Here is a 21,944-nt window from a genome sequence, read left to right on the forward strand (position 1 = left end):
TGGCAATGGCAAGGAAAGCGTTTCTGAAGAAGAGAAATTTGTTAACATCGAGTATAGATTTAAGTGTCAGGAAGTCGTTTCTGAAAGTATTTGTATGGAGTGCAGCCATGTATGGAAGTGAAAATGGACGATAAATAGTTTGGACAAGAAGAGAATAGAAGCTTTCGAAATGTGGTGCTACAGAAGAATGCTGAAGATTAGATGGGTAGATCACCTAACTAATGAGGAGGTATTGAATAGAATTGAGGAGAAGAGGAGTTTGTGGCACAACTTGACTAGAAGAAGGGATCGGTTGGTAGGACATGTTCTGAGGCATCAAGGGATCACCAATTTAGCATTGGAGGGCAGCGTGGAGGGTAAAAATCGTAGAGGGAGACCGAGAGATGAATACACTAAACAGATTCAGAAGGATGTAGGTTGCAGTAGGTACTGGGAGATGAAGAAGCTTGCACAGGATAGAGTAGCATGGAGAGCTGCATCAAACCAGTCTCAGGCCGGAAGACCACAACAACAACAACAAGAACAAAAACAACGCAGGCGAGGTTCTTTGTCTCCATAGTTGGGAAGGCTGCTGCATCGGAACTATGGTGCCAAGTCTCTCTGCAAAGTTTACACACGACTACAGTCGACTCTCGCTAAAATGTATCTCAGTAAACCTCATTTTTCGATAAATCCAACCTCTCGTTAAGCGGCGTATTATGTCTAGGAGACGTCACAAAGCCACGTTATCTCCACATGCTGTAGCAGATAAAGTCGATTCTGCCGTTTAAGAACATTGGTAGCGTTGTAGATTTCGTTACATCGGTGCATGACTAAGCTCACTTGTGCATACGTATTGCATACCATTACAAGTTTGTCATATATTTCATTTGTTCAAATCATCGTAATATCATACCATGTTATTCTGATGTACTTCTCAAACAAATTTTTATTTATGTGTTTGAAAATAGCTCTAAAGGCACCTGTAGACTCTCAAACAATATGTCAAACTTGTCCTGTCCGTCAAATTATCTGGCACTCTAGTGTTCTGTTTGACGTGTTAATCACACAAACCGGTGTGACAGCCGGCTTGACAATCAAGTTTTACTGTTTACACATTGTTTGTGAAACAATACTCTGTTGCCTGTCGCACTATTTATCTACAACTTTGAGGAATCTGACACCTAGAGCACATTTCGATGATTTAAAGGCTGTACGAGGTGCGCGAGAAACGTAATGAGACTAACTTTTTTTATTAAAGTTTACTTAATTCAAGCAACAACAGTGTCCCGCTCAAAGTGGTTCCCTTCGGCGCCTACCAGGTGTAGAAGAGATGAAACCGGAATTTCCCTATAGATGGTGCTAGCCGTCAGTGTATTTATTTTTATTTATTTATTTATTTATTTATTGTTGCGTGGGACCAAATTAATGAGAAGTCTCCATGGTCATGGAACGAGTCAATACATTAAATTATAAAAAGATAGTAGAAACAGATGAAACGAAATGTAAAAAAAACGTATTCAGGCGAAAATTCGCAAGTTTAAATAAAGAAAATCAACAATGTAAAACTGGAATTTGCTTAATTTTTCAGCTCTTCCAGGAGCTCCTCGACAGAATAGAAGGAGTGAGCCGTGAGGAAACTCTTCAGTTTAGACTTAAAAGCGTTTGGGATACTGCTAAGATTTTTGAGTTCCTGTGGTAGCTTATTGAAAATGGATGCAGCAGAATAGTGCACTCCTTTCTGCACAAGAGTCAAGGGAGTGCATTCCACATGCAGATTTGATTTCTGCCTAGTATTAACTGAGTGAAAGCTGCTAACTCTTGGGAATAAGCTAATATCGCTAACAACAAACGACATTAAAGAAGTTATATACTGCGAGGGCAATGTCAGAATTCCCAGACTATTGAATAGGGGTCGACAAGAGGTTCTCGAACTAACACCACATATAGCTCGAACAGCCCGTTTTTGAACCAAAAATACGCTTTTTGAATCAGAAGAATTACCCCCAAAAAATAATACCATACGACATAAGCGTATGAAAATACGCGAAGCGTGTTGAAGTGTCACTTATTTCAGATACTGTTCTAATGCTAAATAAAGCAGCATTTAGCTTCTGAACAAGATCCTGAACATGGGCTTTCCACAACAGCTTACTATGTATCCGAACGCCTAGGAACTTGAACTGTTCCGTCTCGCTTATAATATGCCCATTCTGTCTGATCAAAATATCGGTTCTTGTTAAATTGTGAGTTAGAAACTGTAAAGAGTGAGTCTTACTGTGATTTAGCATCAAATTATTTTCCACAAGCCACGAACTTATTTTACGAACTACATTACTTGATAATGTTTCAATACTTATGTAGGGCCCTCCGCTCCCTGCAACGGCTTACGACGAATGTCGTCACACAGTAACCTATCCGCGTCTGTTTCAAACCCGGGAACGTGTCGAATTTTGTGATTACGAACTACGATTTAGGGACAGCGTTGGTTTTCTGTTATCATTTGGAGAAAACTGCTGCAAAATCGCATCGAACGCTTGTCCAAGTTTACGGCAAACGTGCTGTAGGGAAAACACGGTGTTTCGAGCGGTTCAAACAATTAAAAAGTCGTGATTTCGACGTGAGAAACGACGAGCGCGGGAACGACCGAAAAGACTTGGAAGACACCGAAATGCAGGCCTTAGTGGACGAAGGTGATACTGAGCCACAACAGCAACTGAATGTGACGCTGGACGCCGTTTCTCTTCGCTTGAAAGCTACGGGTAAGGCGCTGAGTCGCGCATGAACTCCACGAAAGACGGCGAGCGAATCGAAAGACCGCTTGTGAAATCCTGCTCGCTGTGACGGTACGTCACATAAATGGACATCTGGAGAAAGCGAAAGGAACTTTTTGCTGTGCGACTTGTGAATTATAAATTATTTCCAGACTGTATGCGCGTGCGCGATGTATAAGAAAGATTAAAAAAGTTAAATGATACCACCAAAAAAAACACAAACAGCGATGTGATATAAAAGGAAAAGAAAATTCTTTTTTATCTGTGTAATGAGAATGAACATGACTAGAGACTATTGCTTCATGGAAAGCTCTCGTGTTTTTGTTTCGTCTAGAGGTACGCCGCCATTGTAGCGCTGGGTAATATTTAACGCAAGTTTGCTTGTAATTTAGCAAAATATAATTGTTATTAGAAGGTGTGTATTAATGACTTAGTTGTCACCTCGCATGATCGCAACCATTAATTATAATTAACAAAATTCTTACAGAAATTGGTAGTGCAGGGAGCTCATCTCCCATAGTAGGATTTAGTCGGCCATTACGCTGACAATTTGTGTTATTAAATGTAAATGCGAGAGACTCCTCAATTTTGATCTTTCATTAATTTCAAAGTTAAAAAGCGTAGTAATAACTTTCAGTTACTAAAATTCACAGCACTGAATGAGTACAGTATGTTCCAATTTGGCCGCCTAACGGCAGATGAAATACTCTCCCGGACTGCCTTGCAAATAATGAACGAGAAATATTAAAAATCATTACATTCAACAAGTTTCGCAATATCTCAATGTTTGTGACATTTCGTACATAAATAACCAGTAACCCCTGAGACCATATTAATAATTACAGTTTGTCTAAGAAACGCCTATTTTCTTCTTTAAATAGCAGCGCTCACGCAAACTATTTATTAGAAGGCGGTGAGTCACGCGTTGTGTTTAAAAAATATTATAACTTACGTACTTCGGGGCAGCCGTTTTCCGTACGAGTGTTATCGCAGTAAAAGTTAGTTAAAAGTCTCATGCTAGCCCACAATATTTAAAGCCACCCCAACCAAAATCATAAAAAATATAATTATAAAAATAAAAATACATAATTCTCCCGTGATAAAGTGTCATCACACACACACAAATATATATATCTCGCCAAACACAAAAGAAGTCGTTCCTCTATCGAATAGTGGTAGGTGATGAAAAATGAATCCTAAGCGTCGTAAATCGTGGGTGAAGCCAGGCAAACCATCGGCATTCACTGTCACACCAAATCGCTTTGGAAACAAGACAATGCTCTCTGTTTGGTGGGATCAGAAGTGTGCCGTCTATTACGAGTTGGTGAAACCGTTAACACTGATCGCTTCCAACAGTAAATGATGGATTTAAATGGAGCATTACGTGAACAACGGCCGGCATATGGAAAAAGACAACACGAAGTCATATTGCTCCACGACAACGCACAGCAAAACGGGTCAGGGAAACGATAGGGGCGTTCAGTTGGGAAATACCAGGGCAGGCGGCTTGTTCTCCAGTCTTGGCTCGTCCGATTATCAGCTACACCACGAAGATGACGTGCTACAGACGCGAAATTTAACCGACAGGAAGAAGATGCTGTGCATATGCAAATTATTAGCTTTTCAGATCATTCGCACAAGGTTGGCGCCGGTGGAGACACCTACAACGTGCTGACAAGAGGAAAGTTTCCAAGCGATTTCTCATACACAGACAGCAGTTGCCCGGCGTTGCCGGGTGAAACGTTGTTGTGATGCCTCGTGTAAGGAGGAGAAATGCGTACGATCACGTTTCCGACTTTGATAAAGATCGGATTGTAGCCTATCACGATTGCGGTTTATCGTATAGCGACATTGCTGCTCGCGTTGGTCGAGATCCAATGGCTGTTAGCAGAATATGGAATCGGTGGGTTCAGGAGGGTAATACGGAACGCCGTGCTGGAACCCTACGGCCTCGTATCACTAGCAGTCGAGATGACAGGCATCTTATCCGCACGGCTGTAACGGATCGTGCAGCCACGTCTCGATACCCGAGTCAACAGATGGGGACGTTTCCAAGACGACAACCAACTGCACGAACAGTTCGACGACGTTTGCAGCAGCACGGACTATCGGCTCGGAGACCCTGGCTGCGGTTACTTTTGACGTTGCAGCACAGACAGGAGCGCCTGCGACGGTGTACTCGACGACGAACCTGGGTGCACGAATGGCAAAACGTCACTTTTTCGGATGAATCCAGGTTCTGTTTACAGCACGACGATGGTCGCATCCGTGTTTGGCGACATCGCGGTGAACGCACATTGGAAGCGTGTATTCGTCGTCGCCATACTGGCGTATCAGCCGTCGTGATGGTATGGGGTGCCATCGGTTACACGTCTCGGTCACCTCTTGTTCGCACTGACGGCACTGTGAGCAGTGGAGGTTACATTTCAGATGTGTTCCGACCCGTGGCTCTACCCTTCATTCGATCCCTGCGAAACCCTACATTTCAGCAGGATAATGCACGACCGCACGTTGCAAGTCCTGTACGGGCCTTTCTGGATACAGAAAATGTTCGACTGCTGCCCTGGCCAGCATATTCTCCAGATCTCTCACCAATTTTAAACGTCCGGTCAGTGGTGGCTGAGCAACTGGCTCGTCACAATACGCCAGTCACTACTCTTGATAAACTGTGTTATGGTGCTGAAGCTGCTTGGGCAGTTGTACCTGTACACGCCATCCGAGCTCTGTTTGAATCAATGCCCAGGCGTATCGAGGCCATTATTACGGACAGAGGCGGTTGTTCAGGGTACTGATTTCTCAGGATCTATGCACCCAAATTGCGTGAAAATGTAATCACATGTCAGTTCTAGTATAATATATTTGTCCAATGAATACCCGTTTATCACCTGCATTTCTTCTTGGTGTAGCAAATTTAATGGCCAATAGAGTATTTGCGTTACTGGGACAACACTCTCGCTGAATAACGCTTCAGTTCGTATGAAAATGTACGAAAATGGTGCCCTAACTGCTTCGCTTCAAAAGAAGAACTTTTTTTCGGCGCGGCATTCACAGCCTGTCAGAGAGGTGGGAGGAATGTATAAACTGCAATGGAGATTATTTTCGATAAAATACTGATTGTCAGTTTCAAACAACGGACGTGTAATTATTGCAAACAAATTCCGGTTTCATGCCTCTACACCTGGTATATATACCGGCGGAGTAGCCGTTGCCAGTCTCGGTAGCACAGCTGAAAGGCAGGACCTTTAGCAGGTCGGTCACATTCTTTTGAACCTTCTCCAAAGTCGCAAAATGACGGTCTCTTACGACATATTTTGCAATATCCGGAAAACTAAACAGTCGCAAGGACTCAGATCAGGTGGTTGGTTGGATTGGGGGTGGGGGGAGGGGGGGTGGGGGGGTGGGGGTGGGGGCAGCGGACCAAACTGCGAGCGCGTCGGTCCCATCCGATTAGGGAAGGAAGTTGGCCGTGCCCCTTCAAAGAAGCCACCCCCGCTCTGCCTGAAGCAATTTAGGGAAATCAAAGAAAACGTGTATCAGGACGGCCGGACGCGGGTTTGAACCGGCGTCCCCCCCCCCCCCCCCCCCAATGCGAGTCCAGTGTGTGCTGACCACTGCTCGGTCAGGTCAGCTGACCAGGGAGCCAGTGTGGAGCGGGAAGAACGCGTTTCCAGGTCAAAAGTTCCGGTGATGGATGTGGAGCTGTTACGATGCAGCACCCACTTGTCGGAAATGTCCGATTCGACCTTTGTACGGCGAAGGTGTTCAACAGGTCGCCCGTCATCCTTATTAGGTCGGTATTACACTATCAAATTTCTTTGTCAAAGATTTGATCAAAGATGTGATCAAATATTCCGTCAAATATATTTGACAAAGATCTTTGACGTAGCGCTAGAAGGGGTATTACGCTGTCATCAAATTTTTCGTCAAAGTTCAAGATGGCTGACAACAACTTGTTATTAACCGCAGCAGTTGTACGTACCCCGACTGCATTGTGTGCACATGCGTAAAAGAAGTGGGCGAAAAATGGAACCATACATACGAGGTTGACAGTCTTAAAAGTCCTGGGATTACAACTTGATAATAAATTCAGTTGGGAAAGCGTCTAATATGTATTATTTGTGGAGTAAATTCACGGACCTCTTCAAAGAACTGGATATACAAACTACTGCCTCTCAGTATATTTACTTCTTAATGAAATGTGTCGTAAATAATACATCTCTTTTTCCAACAAACAACTCAGTTCATACATACAATACCAGGAACAAAAAATGATCTGCACAAGAACTTAAAAGCACTTTGGTTCAAAAAGGGGTCCACTACTCATCTTCAATAATTTGCCAGCAAACATAAAAAATTTAGTTACAAATAAAGATCACTTTAAAAGGAGCCTGAAAGACTTACTAGTGGCCAACTCCTCCTACTCCATTGGCGAAATGTTTAATAGAAACGAATTATGTATTATACATATTCATACTATTAGTATTGTTATTTCAACTTTAAAAAAACTGACATGTTCCACATCCACGAGGATCTCCTCAGCACGGATCTATGGAACGAAAAACTAATCTAATCTGGGTGAAGCCGTGGGTTTTGCGACGACACGATAAAAGCATTCAACAAAACTTGTTACGTGAGCTTACAGTGGAAGACGTCAAGTCGTACATCAATTACTTAAGAATGGATGAGCATACATTTCTGTATGTGCTCAATGAAGTGTGTCCTCATATCACAAAGCACAATATTCACTTAAGAACTGCTACATCTGCAGAAGGCAGGCTCACTGTAACACTCCGATTCCTTGCTACAGGATAGGGTTAGGTTAGGTCAGGTCTGCAATCTTCTTAATCTATTTTTGTATTCAGCGTGCCTCATCAACTTCATACATCTCTATTAATTTTATAGTTGTCGGCACACACCAATTGTATTTACCGGCAATGTTTATAAAAACACTACAGACGACAGAACGCTGCAGCGATGCTAGCGCTCCATGCGGTAACATGTCACACTGCAGTGAACAGAAGGCAAGCGATTTCTTTGATCAAATCTACAGCGAGGCCCTAGATTTGATCAAATATTGGACGACATTTGACAAAGTCCCTATTACACCATCAAATATATTGGACAAAGATACTGGACAAATTATTAAACGTCGGTCAGATTTCACGTTCTCGTCGGTTTTTGAAGTTTAAGGCCTCCCCGAGCGAGGTCCATCTTCAACGCGTTCCTCGGCCATCCGAAACTTGTGCTCGCGATGCGGAATGTTCCCCACACGCCTCTTCCAACTTTTCAAAGGTCACACTCGCAGATTGGCGAACCGTAACACCAAACTTGACGGCATAAAGTTGCTCTAAATTGTGCTCTTGCACTTCCGTAACACACAACAAGAACACAACTTCACTGATGGCGCTTTCAAAAATCACGTGTTGGCTTTACGGGGCTGGGGTGGACACAAAGCTCTGCGAAATCGGAATAACTCAGCGTCGCGAGATCGCTTCTCTTGTCACAGTCTCATTATTTTTGCCACATACCTCGTACACCCTCGCCGCACGTCGTACTGGCCCCGTGCACAAGCTCCCTGAGATTTTTTGGTAAGTTTAATAAACACACACACACACACACACACACACACACACACACACACACACACACACACACATTATTATTGTTGTTGTTGTTGTTGTTGTTGTTGTTGTGGTCTTCAGTCCTGAGACTGGTTTGATGCAGCTCTCCATGCTACTCTATCCTGTGCAAGCTTCTTCATCTCCCAGTACCTACTGCGACCTACATCCTTGTGAATCTGCTTAGTGTATTCATCTCTTGGTCTCCCTCTACGATTTTTACCCTCCATGCTGCCCTCCAATACTAAACTGGTGATCCCTTGATGTCTCAGAACATGTCCTACCAACCGATCCCTTCTTCTAGTCAGGTTGTGCCACAAACTACTCTTCTCACCAATTCTATTCAATACCTCCTCATTAGTAATTAGTAATGTGATCTACCCATCTAATCTTCAGCATTCTTCTGTTGCACCACATTTCGAAAACTTCTATTCTCTTCTTCTCCAGAAGTTATCGTCCACGTTTCACTTCCATACATGGCTACGCTCGATACGAATACTTTCAGAAACGGCTTCATGACTTAAATCTATACTCCATGTTAACAAATTTCTCTTCTTCAGAAACGATTTCCTTGCCATTGCCAGTCTACATTTGATATCCTCTCTACTTCGACCATCATCAGTTATTTTGCTCCCGAAATAGCAAAACTCCTTTACTACTTTAAGTGTCTCATTTCCTAATCTAATTCCCTCAGCATCACCCAACCTAATTCGACTACATTCCATTATCCTCGTTTTGCTTTTGTCGATGTTCATCTCATATCCTCCTTTCAAGACACTGTTCATTCCGTTCAACTGCTCTTCCAAGTCCTTTGCTGTCTCTGACAGAATTACAATGTCATCGGCGAACCTCAAAGTTTTTACTTCTTCTCCATGGATTTTAATACCTTCTCCGAATTTTTCTTTTGTTTCCTTTACTACTTGCTCAATATACAGATTGAATAACATCGGGAGAGAGGCTACAACCCTGTCTCACTCCCTTCCCAACCACTGCTTCCCTTTCGTGCCCCTCAACTCATAACTGCCGTCTGGTTTCTGTAAATAGGCTTTGGCTCCCTGTATTTTAACCCTGCCACCTTCAGAATTTGAAATAGAGTATTCCAGTCAACATTGTGAAAAGCTTTCTCCAAGTCTAGAAGTGCTAGAAACCTAAGTTTGCCTTTCCTTATCTGTAATTGATTACTTTTATTGTTATTTTGCATGGTAATTATTGTAAAAAAATTGTGGTAAGTCCTATGCATCGGAATTGCAAAGATCATCGGTCCCTAGGCTTAGACACTACTTAACCTAGCTTAAGCTAACTTATGTGAAAGACAACCGAACCCACCGACGGGGTGGGTGGTTGGGGGGGGGATTGGGGGAGGGGGGGTTGGGGGGGGGGTTAGGCGCGCGAACCGTGACAAGGCGGCCCACACCACGCCTAAGAGCATTACCACAAAAATAAAAATTTTCCTTCCTTGGAAAAAATTCACTTCTGAAACGGTTAAACGATCTTTGTGAAATCCCAGAAGTGTTCCTGAACGCGGAGAGTCACTAACGTCAAAGCGGTTCTCCTTAAAACGATTTTTTTTTTTTTTTGCCGTGCTCTGTACAATGGCATTATTCCCAAATACGGCGGAAGTCTTTGTGACTGCCTCCGTTGCTGTTACGCCTCTGTTGAACACAAATAAAGGAATATGTCAATAATGTTCCGATTTCTGCACTTGGCACTCCACTGTCTAGCGTTCACAGCTCCAAACGACGAAATGATAACTCAAGGAACCGTGAATTTCAAATAAGAAATAACAATCTACAAATAAAACCACTGCCACCGGAATATCAATATCCAATACAAAAACGCGACGAACTTGTGCACCAATCTCATACACTGCCCACTAATGTCAACATACTGCGTGACATGATATTGTAATGGTTCTTTATTTACGTGACCATTACGGCACTCCAACCCCAGTTCTCGATACCAGTAATTTCGTACTACTATTCTGCGAAGTGACAGACATATTTTTGTGACGATATTCACATTTGGTTTTATTAATGTATAGTTACTCCGATGTACCGATATATTACAGTGATATGCTTCTTGTGTGTATTCTCATTTCTGTGAGGCTGTCATAATCTGTGACTTACTTGTAACCGTTTTGGCGCGAATGCGCACAGAGCAGTCCTCGTTTCACTTTGCAGAAGTTCTTATTCCGCTTTGTAAAAGAACGGTCAAGTCTTGTGTTTGGTTAAAGTGGAAATTAAATATATGAAGATCGATACAAAACTGTTTTCTTCATGATGTGACAATTAAGAAGAAGTATATGTGAATTTACTGACATTAGGAAGATAATAAACTCTCTCAAGAATAAAAGCTCACATGGGATTGATGGCATTTCCAGCAGGATAATAAAAGCTTGTTCCCAAGAAATAAGTGGGATTCTTAGCCACATATGTAATAGGTCTCTGAAGCGGGGTATCTTCCCAGATAGACTGAAGTATGCCATTGTTAAACCACTGCATAAAAAAGGGGATACGTCAGATGTCAACAACTACTGCCCAATCTCTCTTCTGACTGCCTTATCCAAAATTCTTGAAAAAGTAATGTATTGTAGAGTAGCTTCACACCTTTGTAAAAATAAAGTTTTAACAAAATGTCAGTTTGGTTTCCAGAAGGGTTTTTCAACGGAAAATGCTATATATACTTTCACTAATGAAACATTAAATGCTCTGAGTAACCGGAAATCACCTGTTGGGATTTTTTGTGATCTATCAAAGGCTTTTGATTGTGTAAATCATGGAATACTTCTAGATAAGATCAAGTACTATGCTATGAATGCGACAGTGCTCAATGGTTTAAAATCATACCTAACTGGGAGAGTGCTGAAAGTTGAAATAAACAGTTCACATAACATGCAAAAAACTGGTGATATCTCGAACTGGGTACCAATCAAGAGTGGGGTGCTGCAAGGTTCTGTCTTGGGTCCTCTGCTGTTCTTGATATTTATTAATGACTTGCCATTCTATATTCACGAAGATGCAAAGCTGCTACTTTTTGTCGACGATACAATTATACACTCCTGGAAATTGAAATAAGAACACCGTGAATTCATTGTCCCAGGAAGGGGAAACTTTATTGACACATTCCTGGGGTCAGATACAGCACATGATCACACTGACAGAACCACAGGCACATAGACACTGGCAACAGAGCATGCACAGTGTCGGCACTAGTACAGTGTATATCCACCTTTCGCAGCAATGCAGGCTGCTATTCTCCCATGGAGACGATCGTAGAGATGCTGGATGTAGTCCTGTGGAACGGCTTGCCATGCCATTTCCACCTGGCGCCTCAGTTGGACCAGCGTTCGTGCTGGACATGCAGACCGCGTGAGACGACGCTTCATCCAGTCCCAAACATGCTCAATGGGGGACAGATCCGCAGATCTTGCTGGCCAGGGTAGTTGACTTACACCTTCTAGAGCACGTTGGGTGGCACGGGATACATGCGGACGTGCATTGTCCTGTTGGAACAGCAAGTTCCCTTGCCGGTCTAGGAATGGTAGAACGATGGGTTCGATGACGGTTTGGATGTACCGTGCACTATTCGGTGTCCCCTCGACGATCACCAGTGGTGTACGGCCAATGTAGGAGATCGCTCCCCACACCATGATGCCGGGTGTTGGCCCTGTGTGCCTCGGTCGTATGCAGTCCTGATTGTGGCGCTCACCTGCACGGCGCCAAACACGCATACGACCATCATTGGCACGAAAGCAGAAGGGACTCTCATCACTGAAGACGACACGTCTCCATTCGTCCCTCCATTCACGCCTGTCGCGACACCACTGGAGGCGGGCTGCACGATGTTGGGGCGTGAGCGGAAGACGGCCTAACGGTGTGCGGGACCGTAGCCCAGCTTCATGGAGACGGTTGCGAATGGTCCTCGCCGATACCCCAGTAGCAACAGTGTCCCTAACTTGCTGGGAAGTGGCGGTGCGGTCCCCTACGGCACTGCGTAGGATCCTACGGTCTTGGCGTGCATCCGTGCGTCGCTGCGGTCCGGTCCCAGGTCGACGGGCACGTGCACCTTCCGCCGACCACTGGCGACAACATCGATGTACTGTGGAGAACTCACGCCCCACGTGTTGAGCAATTCGGCGGTACGTCCACCCGGCCTCCCGCATGCCCACTATACGCCCTCGCTCAAAGTCCGTCAACTGCACATACGGTTCACGTCCACGCTGTCGCGGCATGCTACCAGTGTTAAAGACTGCGATGGAGCTCCGTATGCCACGGCAAACTGGCTGACACTGACGGCGGCGGTGCACAAATGCTGCGCAGCTAGCGCCATTCGACGGCCAACACCGCGGTTCCTGGTGTGTCCGCTGTGTGATCATTGCTTGTACAGCCCTCTCGCAGTGTCCGGAGCAAGTATGGTGGGTCTGACACACCGGTGTCAATGTGTTCTTTTTTCCATTTCCAGGAGTGTAGCTATCACACCCGACAGACAAGAATTAACTGGTGAAATTGTAAACGATGTTTTTCAGAAAATCATTAAGCGATTCTCTGTAAATGGGCTCTCATTGAACTTTAACAAAACACAGTATAGACAGTTCCACACAGTAAATGGAATGTCACCATTAATAAATATAGACTTCGATCAGAAATCGGTAGCTAAGGTAGAATACTCAAAATTTCTAGGTGTATGCGTTGATGAGGGGTTGAACTGGAAAGAACACACTGAGGATCTGCTGAAACGTTTGAGTTCAGCTACTTATGCTATTAGGGTCATTGCAAATTTTGGCGATATGGATCTGAGTAAATTAGCTTACCACGCCTATCTTCATTCTCTGCTTTCATATGGAATCATATTCTGGGGTAACTCATCATTGAGTAAAAGAGTGTTCATTGCACAAAAACGTGTAGTCAGAATAATTGCTGGAGCTCATCCAAGATCATCCTGCAGACACTAGGAGAAAGGATGATCTTCACTACTCAAGGTTAAATCTAGCTTTGGCTCAGAAGGGGGTAAATTATGCTGCCACAAAAGTCTTTGGCCACTTACCTACTAGCATCAAAAGTCTGGCAGATAGCCACATTGCATTTAAAAGGAAATTAAAAGAATTTCTTAATGGCAACTCCTCCTATTCATTAGATGGATTTTTGGAATTTTTGAATATAGTGAGTAATTCCCCCAACCTTAAAAAAAAAGTGTCATGTAATATTTTGTCTAATGTAATATCTTGTATAGGCACCTTTTATTAACCTGACACGTTCCACATCATTAGGAAGTGCCGTATTCATGATCTATGGAACAATTACTAATCTAACCTCTAATCTCTTTAATAAAAATGTGGATCGTGAACACCAAGTAAAAAATAATTTCTACCATACCATTGTTCTGATCTGGGATAGTTTGATCATTCAGAATTTCCTGAAAAACGCCTTTGTTAGGTCTTCAAATATTGCTAAAATACTGATCTCGGCCTTCTAGCAGTCAAAGTAGGATCACCCTAGAATCAAAAAGATGAGACATAACATCTTCGACGAAATCTACGTAGGAATCCATTCGAGATAAGTGCCAAAACTAATGACCTTTTTTACAGTGACTTCATTATTTCCATTCTGACGATGCCATCCACAGTCAATAACTTTGTTGTTGCCCGATAAAGCGAACATACGCTGCGTGAGCAGCATTATTAATCTGATTTCTAACCTACTTTGCAAGTGGTGGTATTGTTAGAATATGCACAAACTGACGGCTGCTTCAAAAGCGAGGTTCAGTTCCACGAACTTGGTTGCTACGTCTGCAGCCTCGTCTAGGAAACCTGTCGACAGTGGACGGCAATTTGGCAAACGAGTTTGATCGTGTACAGGGGACGAAAGGGTAGCACTGGTACATACCGAGGTTGTGCCTGAACAGCAGGCCAGAGTGGCGGAGCGGTTCTAGGCGCTTCAGTCTGGAACCGCGCGACCGCTACGGTCGCAGGTTCGAATCCTGCCTCGGGCATGGATGTGTGTGGTGTCCTTAGGTTAGTTAGGTTAGGTTTAAGTAGTTCTAAGTTCTAGGGGACTGACGACCACAGCAGTTAAGTCCCAAAGTCCTCAGAGCCATTTTTTTTTGTACCTGAACATCAGCAGTGACGTGCACGACAGGTAAACAGGGATCAGCCCGTGGATGGGGTGTCTCGCTGTAAACAGAGTGAGCGGTGAGTACTTACGCTGCTGCCGGCGACTGGAGGTGTGTGGCGGCGGGTGCTACGTGCTGCGGCTGCGGGGCGGTGCTGGTGGAGAGGCTGCGGCCGCGCCGGCCGGCCTCTGCGCTGGGGGCGGCGGGGGCGGAGGCGGCCGCTGGCTGCGGGGGCGCGTCGGCAGGGGCGGTGGCGGCGCGTGACGTCATCCCGCGAGCTCCGGCGCGGGGGGCCGGCCCGCCGCGCTCTGCTGCCGTGCCGGGCACCTGGCGGCAATGGCACACGGTGCTGCACAAGTCGGGCGACAATCACACAGGGTTCGACACAAGTCGGGCGACAATCACACAGGGTGCCAAATACGTCAGGCGGGTCTGTCATAGTGGGGTAACGATCAGACACAGTGCTTCACATGGTCGCACCAAACAAATTGGAAGATGACCAAGAAGGGGTGCTACACAAGTTGGACGACAACGGCACAGGGTGGTACACAAGTTGGACGACAACGGCACAGGGTGCTACACAAGTTGGACGACAACGGCACAGGTTGCTACACAAGTTGGACGACAACGGCACAGGGTGCTACACAAGTTGGACGACAACGGCACAGGGTGCTACACAAGTTGGACGACAACGGCACAGGGTGCTACACAAGTTGGACGACAGCGGCACAGGGTGCTACACAAGTTGGACGACAGCGGCACAGGGTGCTACACAAGTTGGACGACAGCGGCACAGGGTGCTACACAAGTCGGACGACAGCGGCACAGGGTGCTACACAAGTCGGACGACAGCGGCACAGGGTGCTACACAAGTCGGACGACAGCGGCACAGGGTGCTACACAAGTCGGACGACAGCGGCACAGGGTGCTACACAAGTCGGACGACAGCGGCACAGGGTGCTACAGAAGGTAGGCGAGAATCATACATGATTCTACACATATTGGATAACAATCACACTGGGCAGTACACAAGTTGAGCCACAGGGAAGGAGGCTGCAATGCAAGTTGGGCAACAAGTACGCAGCGTGCTGCAGAAGACGGATGACAGCCACACAGAGTCCCGCAAAAGTTGGGCGACATCCACGCACGGTGCTTCACGACAGTGCTGTGGCGAAGAATTAACAGTGTTATGTTCATAATCTTGGGTTTGTTGGTGATTATTGGTAACGGTTTCAGTCTGTTCTTCTGAATCCTACAGCGGAATGCAGGTTGTATGCCATCCTGAAATGTCCAACAAATAATACAAACGTGGTAATCTATAACCACCTTAAACGCAAAGGAAATTCATTAGAACATTTACAATGCCAATGCGGTTTCTCTTTTGATAACTTGTGTGCAAATCCTGTATTTGTTTCTACCCTCAACAGGAGACCTCATGTAATTTTTGCTCCTATCTATGTAATTATGTAGTTCTCAATTCGTTCGAGCAATCAATCATTCATAATAGGAAAGACAGTCACTCAAAATGATTCAGAAATTTTACTTGTTAGAATGAAATCGGGCGATGATTCTTCTTCTCTCCAGGCTCGTGCTTTGTGGCAGTCTGCTAATCTGTACAAATAAAATGCCTCGTATTTTTGGGAGCGTTGTATAACCAGACGGGAAACCTCAGATCGAGCGGATATTTGGCTTTGATGAAGTTTAACCTTCCGAAGAAGTAATGGAGCTCTTGGATTATTAAATGCAGGTTCGTATCCAGTCTTTCGGAAGTTCCCTTCTGATTAACAACTACGCAATATATCGATGAATATCATTAATTCTCAAATGTCCAATACACACCTTTTGTATGAAGGAGCAAAATATATATTTCCCTTTTAATCGTACAATTTCGTATCAGTTATCTTTTGTCATAAATCTCAATATTCAGATTACAATTCTTCAAACAATGCTCAGGCTAATTGGTACGAAGACAATCCCGGAAGCTTTTTCCTAACAACCACCAGAGAGAGTACTACAAAGAATAATTATGCACTCATGGCATAGCTATTGTAAGAAACTACTTTGCGCATGGATTCTGCTAGTATGAAGATAGAAAATTAGTAAACGTCGTTCAAGGGTAGAATTGTATCATATATATATCATGCATATTCATCGAATGTAAAGAGATATTACACTCACTAACCGTTAGGCCATTTTCTAGGATGGGCTTCGGCTGTGCGTCTGAGGTATGACTTTTCACGTTATTTTACTGAGGTCCTAATAATTGTACCACAGTGGCCTATAACGACCTTGCCTAAAATCACAGTACCTGTTTGCACACCTTATACCGTTTGGCATAAGGACGTATTCTCTATAAGCGTCCCTACACTGAGCCAGCACTAAATCATCCAAATTAGGCTTATAATACCACAGTTCTTCCAACACCAAAACAGCTGCAGAATAATTAATCTATTGTCACGACGCTCGTATTATTTGTTGGACACTGCAGGGAGGCGTACGACATCCGTTCCGCTGTGGGACTCAGAATAGCAGACTATGAAAGCCTTACCGATAGCCGTCAACAGGCCCGGGGTCACGAACCTAACACAATTAACTCTTCGCCGGAGGACGCGGCACTGCGCTGCAGTTATTAGGACCTCAAGAAAATAACCTCAAAAGTCACACCTCGGACGCACAGCCGAAGGCCATCCTAGAAACTGGCCCCTGTTCAGGGTAGAAACAAATACAGGCTTGCACACAAGTTGCCAAAAGAGAAACCGCGTTGGCAGGCTGCTAAAGAAGTCGAGTGGGACCCTTACGTGCTGGAGTAGACAGGCATCTGTCACACAGGGGGCTACGCAACCCGGGCTCTAACAGTGACATCCACACAGGGTCGCACCCACTGAGCCTGCTACAGAAATCGGGTGACATCGAGCACTGACCGTCCCTGTACTGACGGACCAGGTGCGGCAGGCGTGGAACTCCATCAGACAACCCGCCGCCTGCACGGCTGCATCCAAGTCTCTGGCAGGTGCGCCTGTCATTAAAGCACCGCCACCTCACATTTGCAACGGCGTACGTCGCGCTTACATTAACCTGTATCTAATCATTTAAATACCGGGTGATCAAAATGTCAGTATAAATTTGAAAACTGAAAAAAATCACGGAACAATGTAGACAGAGAGGTAAAAACTGACACACGCGCTTGGAATGACATAGTGTTTTATTAGAACAAAAATAAATAAAAAAATAAAATAAATAAATAAATAAAAAAAATAAAAAATCACAAAATGTCCGACAGATGGCGCTAGACAGCAAAACTGCTACCGTGACGGGTGAGAGATACGCCGATATCTTACAGAATCGCATCATCCCCAGCCTGACTGATAAACACCTGCTGGAACGTACGATGTTTACGCAGGATGGCACTCCACCCCATATTGCTAGACGCGTGAAAGATCTCTCGCGCGCGTCGTTTGGTGGTGATCGTGTAACTCAGCCGCCACTTTCGTCACGCTTGGCCTCCCAGGTCCCCAGACCTCAGTCCGTGCGATTATTGGCTTTGGGGTTACCTCAAGTCGCGAGTGTATCGTGATCGACCGACATCTCTAGGGATGCTGAAAGACAACATCCGACGCCAATGCCTCACCGTAACTCCGGACGTGCTTTACAGTGCTGTTCACAACATTATTCCTCGACTACAGCTATTGTTGAGGAATGATGGTGGAGTATTTCCTGTAAAGAACATCTTTGCTGCGACTTACTTTGTTATGCTAATTATTGCTATTCTGGTCAGATGAAGCGCCATTTGTCGGACATGTATAAATTTTTGTTCAAATAAAACCCCCTGTCATTCCAAGCATGTGTGTCAATTTGTACCTCTCCATCTACATTATTCCGTGATTTATTCAGTTTCCAAATTTATACTGACTTTTTCATCACCTGGTACATTACCTAGAGAAATGCATTCCCGACGTTTCATTCCTATTCCTCTACATTAATTATTTTTCGGCGTTACGACTTTTTTTTTCAGTCAGTGTATGGTGGAAAAGAAAGAAAAATCGATCTTTCACGCTGTTCTTACAACATTCGATTGTGCCTGTCAGCTCTATCGTAAGATCGAGATAAAGTTGAACGAGTTCCGGTGTATTTCGACGGCATAGTAGTCACAATCAGAATGAAACTTCCTGGCAGATTAAAACTGTGTGCCGGACCGAGACTCGAACTCTGGACCTTTGCCTCTCGCGGGCAAGTGCTCTACCATCTGAGCTACCCAAGCGCGACTCACGCCCCGTCCTCACAGCTTTACTTCTGCCAGTACCTCGTGTCTCCTACGTTCCAAACTTTACAGAAGCTCTCCTGCGAACCTTGCAGAACTAGCACTCCTGGAAGAAAGGATATTGCGGAGACATAGCTTAGCTTCACACAATACCTCTAAAATATATATAGCTTGTTTAAAAAATAACATTACCTTTTATCCATAATATCCGGCGTGCATATAAAATAGTATTTTTCGTTTTACAATTCTTACTAATACTAGTACAGACACTGAAACTGTATTAAGACAAGAACCTGAATGGATAGGGAAACGTTGCTGACTAGGAAAACAATTGAAGTGAGTCAGATATTACTAACATTTCATTTCACGTTTCAAATTATTGGTCAGTTTTCTTACAGCCATATCGATAGAAGTACAGATAAATGTACCTTTTCTCAACCTGAAATATATACGGAGGAAAAACTAAGTTGCAGTGCGACTTAATGGACGATCGGAAATAAAGCTGACGTCAAACGAGAATTTCTTTGATCTTTTTTTTTAGAAGCCACACAGAAGTTATTGTGTGTTAGAGGTACCATCTTGCGCGACTAGGTTACAAATATTACTAACAACTTCAGAGGAAAGAATCCATAACTTCTCCGAGTTGGTTTATTCGGTTCAAGAAATCGCATGCAACAGCATCAGAAACAGTATAAAATTCGTATTTTGAGACATGTGTGAAAAAGGTATGATCCAAACCGAAGTGATCGAAGCTCTTGCCAAGAACGGAAAGAATTACAACCTAAGTTTTAGTGAATCTTGTGTGTACAATGAACATATAATTTCGAAAAGGAATGACCGCTAAAATAGGGTGACCAAACGTCCCGGAAAACCGGGATTGTCCCGGTTTTCATCCCTGTATTCCGGTGTCCCGAAAATTTGTTTCGGGACGCTCAAAAGTCCCGGAATCCAGTTTTTAAATACATTTCGTGAAACTTTCTCAAATTTTTCGGATTTCGCTATATTAAAGGAATACAACACAAGAAATAAATATATTTTAGCTTATTTGTCTAAAATCTCCATTTTCCCATACTAGTAATCACAGTATAAGTATTGATACACGCGGCCAATAATTTACTTTGAGCGGCACTTTGGCCAACAAGTAGTAAGTTGTATTATTGTAACAGAGCTATGAAACCGTCCGATTGTGGCACTACTTACTCACACTCTCACTGTCAGAACAGTGCAGTAGTTGATGTTTTGTCAGACAAACTGCAATAGTTTTTTTCTCATATTAGCGGTATTATTGCTGCAGTACTGTGAAACGCAATGCCGAAACGTGTCTCAAGGAATGGAATTTCATTAACCCAGATAGTTCTGAATTATTTTTTTTTTTCAAAATTGTTTTATATCTTATCTACATTCATTCACAAGGTTGTAAGGAAGAAAGTAAAAACAATTTTGAGTATTTGTTTTTATTTAGTATTTCCAAAAATGGGCGTCCTTGCAGAAGGACGTCCAGGACAATAAGGGAACATGTTTTTAAAGTATATGACATTGCACAATTAACTTGCTTTGGTTTTTATACTTTCAAATAAACAAATTTGAATTATGGGCTAAAACAGCTAATAAGTACAAAAAACAAAGAAAATGACCTATACACATATTTTACGCACTAGTATGATAAGACAAAAAGCAACAAACGTGAAGTGATTCGTCACATTTTACGCACATAGTAGTAGTTTTTTTGTGGCAACTTCGACATTTCTGCTGCTTCTTCTTTTTTGTTATCTCGTCCGTTGGTAATTCAGCAACCTAATGTTCTCTTCCATCGAACCTAGAATCTAATTTCCCCTCTTACTAGGACGTCCTCTGCTGGTAGTGACTCTTTTGTTAGTTTCAAGAATTGCAGTGACAATTCGACGACGAAATGTCAGATGATCTATGGGTTATTCGTTGTGCTTGTAAAGACCCCAGGCATTTTGCTCTGCAATGTTTACAAAATGTGCAATGATCGGGAAATACCATTTTTTCCCTCTTATAGAGCCTCTATATAGGGATTCATTTTGGTCAGTTCGACTATGCCTCCCATATGAGTATTGTAGGAGTGTAATAAGTTAGGCTGAAGCACGCTAATCCTTTTCTTTTGTTCCCTGGAAAATCTTGCTACAGAGCGTAGTGGTTGCACTCTGTCAAAGTACAGTAACAACATTGTTGTCATTCCAAAGTACAATGGAAATCCCGGATGCTGAGTCAAAACAAATTTCGTATGATCCTCTATTTTCTTTTATGATTTATCTACAAATGATAAGAGTACAATTCTTAACTCTGTTTCCTCTTATTGTTCCTGCTGCTTCCACGCCCCTGTCTTTTAGGTCACGCAGCGCAGCAGCATTGAGCTGACTTGCTGGGAATTTAATCTACACTTGGATTTTCTTCAGCACCCGAATCTTCATCTGTTAGGTCATCAGTTGAATTTAGAGGAGGGTGTAATGTTACATTCACACCAGTATTAGGTATTTCCTCATCTTTTGATTCTAACATGGCCAAAAGTTCCATCAGTGTACATCGTTTTCTGTGAATACAAAATGACAACACATTACCCTCACGTCCTCCTGGAAGGACGGTTGAAAACATTATTGAATTGCAACTGACGAAAACTTTCAATCGTAATATGAGCCCACAAATAATACACGTTAATTCTTTAAGATGTTATATGACCAGCTTCAGAATTATTGACGCAATATGAAAGAAAATAAACATACCCATCGATGACAAGGCCAGTCAGTTCGTCCATGGTAAAATCGGCCCCATTTTCAAGACACAGTTTCTCACTCACTATGAACGACAGCGTCAAACTGAATGTCGCAGCGCCCAACTGACTCTGCCTGCTTCATATAACAATGCGTCACAGTCCGTTGCAACAATGCGTTATTCGACAAAATAAATAATTTCAACAGTGAGTGACGTCGTCCTTACAGAAGGACGTCAGAGTTATCTGGGTTAAGAAACGTCGTTTTGATTACGAAGCAGTGTGTTCCGTATGTAACTGTTTTATTAGTATAAGTCACGGTGGACGTTCCGACATACTGTAGCTCATCACATCAGGTCGAAGAAACAGATTAACAGATACAGTGCACCGAGCTGCAGTAAAACTCTGCCTAGGGCTGGGTAGCTCAGATGGTAGAGCACTTGCCCGCGAAAGGCAAAGGTCCCGAGTTCGAGTCT

This window comes from Schistocerca serialis, unplaced genomic scaffold (assembly GCF_023864345.2).
Source record: "Schistocerca serialis cubense isolate TAMUIC-IGC-003099 unplaced genomic scaffold, iqSchSeri2.2 HiC_scaffold_1420, whole genome shotgun sequence".
Classification (NCBI taxonomy): Eukaryota; Metazoa; Arthropoda; class Insecta; order Orthoptera; family Acrididae; genus Schistocerca; species Schistocerca serialis.